Source organism: Euprymna scolopes, chromosome 39 (assembly GCF_053919585.1).
Source record: "Euprymna scolopes isolate OS-2025 chromosome 39, ASM5391958v1, whole genome shotgun sequence".
NCBI lineage: Eukaryota > Metazoa > Mollusca > Cephalopoda > Sepiida > Sepiolidae > Euprymna > Euprymna scolopes.
The window spans coordinates 76,367,557-76,370,100 of NC_136520.1; the positions used below are offsets into that span (position 1 = coordinate 76,367,557).

A 2,544-nucleotide genomic window follows, 5' to 3' on the forward strand; every position below is an offset into this window, starting at 1 on the left:
ATATTTAATGTAACATGTTTATTCAGCTCGAAAAACATACAGTGTTTCCCGATGTGTTGGAAGATTCAAAATGGCGACCGACTATCTCTCGGAGACGGTAAGTTTGGGAAAAGGAGTTATAAATGAAAAACAAGTCAAAATACTGTTAAAAACCCGCCGAATATATGTCAGTTTATGTCACGGTAACATATGTTGAGCTAGTTTCTAACAGTATTTTGTCTGTTTTTTATTTATAACTCATTTTCCCAAACTTAACGCCTCAAAGAGAGATTCGGTTGCCATTTTAAATTTTCCAATACATCGGTAAACAGGAAATACTGTTATGTTTTTCGAGGTGAATGAACATGTTACATTAAATATAAACACTAAAACATATCCAGTTGGGTAGAAAAGTGATTGATCTTGCTTTTGATAACATTTATTTGTTCTATATTTATTTTGTGACAACTTTTTCGAATCTATGTGTACAGTAAAACAAACCCCAGCATTTCTCTTAAATAAAACAGATACAACACTTTCATCCCGGTCTGAAAATCAGATAATAGGATATTAGTCGTTTCATATTGTAGCAAAATGTGAGACAAGGCTATATAAGATAAGAAAATAAAACTATCCTCCCGAGAGGGAACACTCTTGTCGAATACAAAAAAAAAAAAAAAAAAAGGACACATCAGCATTCTACAGTAGGTAGCGCCGCCTAAAGCGACCGGCAATAAACCAGCCTCTGTTTATGAGCGAGGAGATAATGCCTGGAAGCGCGCCGAAGGCCAGGTAGTACAGAATAATAAAAGGATGTAGGAATTGTTGCGTGAAGTTATTTTTGGAAGTCAAGTAAGTAGTTTTTTTTGGAGGGGGGGGTCCAAATCTTAATAAGCCAACTAATTTCGTCTTACTTTTGTTGTTGTTGTTTTCAGCTTTTTATGGTCTATTATTATTTTATTTATTTAGTTAGTTCCAACCCTAAAATGCCGGTAGGCAATTCTGGTGGGGATGGGCAGCCCTGGGGTGGATAATTATGTCGACCACGAGGCAAAGCGAACCGACCCGCACCTAGATATGCCTCCATTCCTCGCTGGTTTCATTCATTCATTCTTTGGTAGGGCAGGGCGATAGCAGGGATGCGCATTCACGCACACACGCACAGAGAGAGAGAGAAAGAGAGAGAGAGAGAGAGAGAGAGAGAGACAGGGAGGGGGTGACGCCTATGGAAGCCCGAAACGTTAGGAAGACAGATGAAATGAAAACTCGAAGACGGACGAGAAACACGGTAGCAAAAAGAAACAAAGTCGACGCCGAGACTTCATTCAGTGTCGGCGAGGTTTCCCGTGCGTGTGGACCGTTTTGTACATGGTAGCTTTTTTTTCCTACCACGGCGTGTCCTAACGTTGCAAAACCCCGTCGCGCAACAAAGAAGGGGGATTTATTTTTCTTATAACACGAAAGGATAAAAGAAACACATTCACACACACACACACACACAAAGAAAAAAAAAGGCATAAATACCCACACATACATTTGTATTATACGTGTTTTTTAATATTCCTGGATTCTTCTTTTTTTTCTTTTTTTTTTTTTTTTACTCCAAAAATCGTGGATTTATACATATATGTACATATACATCTATATAAATAAATATACACTGAGTGTTGCTAACGAATGGTCCAGCTACGGAGGGGACACAGAATTGGGTAAATATGTTTTATTATTTTTTGGAATAAGGTTTAGGTTTGCTTGCTTAAAGGAAAAAAAAAGAAAAACACAGACGGTATTCGTTCAGGACTCTTGTTACATGTGCGTGCTACCGTTTACAAGTGACAGGTCCTTTATTCAATATTAAAACGGTCAGAGCACATCTCGTGTGTGTGTGTGTGTGTGTGCGCGCGCGCGTGTGTGTGTGTGTGTGTGTGCTTGCGCGCGCGTGCGCTTCTCGCCTATGCGTAACTTTGAATTATCTATTTACCAAAAAATATATACAACATTTACATTGTAAACAATTTACACACAAGGTTATACATTTGTATCTACATATTAATACCATGGTACCTTTAACGTACGTACGTATGTCACGGTTTCCAGATTATAGACTATTCGATCGGGATATCCTGCTTATTAAAAAGAAGTTTATAAGGCGGTAGCATACTATGAGCATTTAATTAGTATATAGATACGCTAATTTTTAATGCTCGTAGTATGTTATAACCTTCTATCCGCTTGTTTAATAAATAGGACACAATGTAAAAAGGAAAAAAAAAATAATTAATTTTAAAAAAATGATCTCGCAATTTTTAGGCCGTATGTTAAACTAAAACATACCTTCTTGGTCTTTTGGCTAGGATCCAAGGGTAATATCTGTTCTGTCTAAAGATGGTATAATGATATCGCGGGGTTTCCGTTCGCGCCGGGCGTCCATACAATGAAAATATGTCACAGGATACTGGAGATAAACCGTGATAACCAGATATATTCTGACACTACATTAACCAGATTACTCAGATAAATACCTTTACAGTTTTAACAAAAGGGCTACAATGATATCGCGAGGTC

The 2,544-nt window shown here is 37.7% G+C and overlaps 1 long non-coding RNA gene across 1 annotated transcript in view; it reads left to right on the forward strand.

The window, feature by feature from the left end:
- The first annotated feature begins 1,302 nt into the window (after positions 1–1,302).
- The window catches only part of LOC145263884 (uncharacterized), a 48,184-nt gene continuing 46,942 nt past the window's right edge, over positions 1,303–2,544 (forward strand). Inside the window, exon 1 of the long non-coding RNA XR_013864611.1 lies at positions 1,303–1,688. This is a non-coding gene — a long non-coding RNA (uncharacterized LOC145263884). The remainder of the gene's footprint in view (positions 1,689–2,544) is intronic.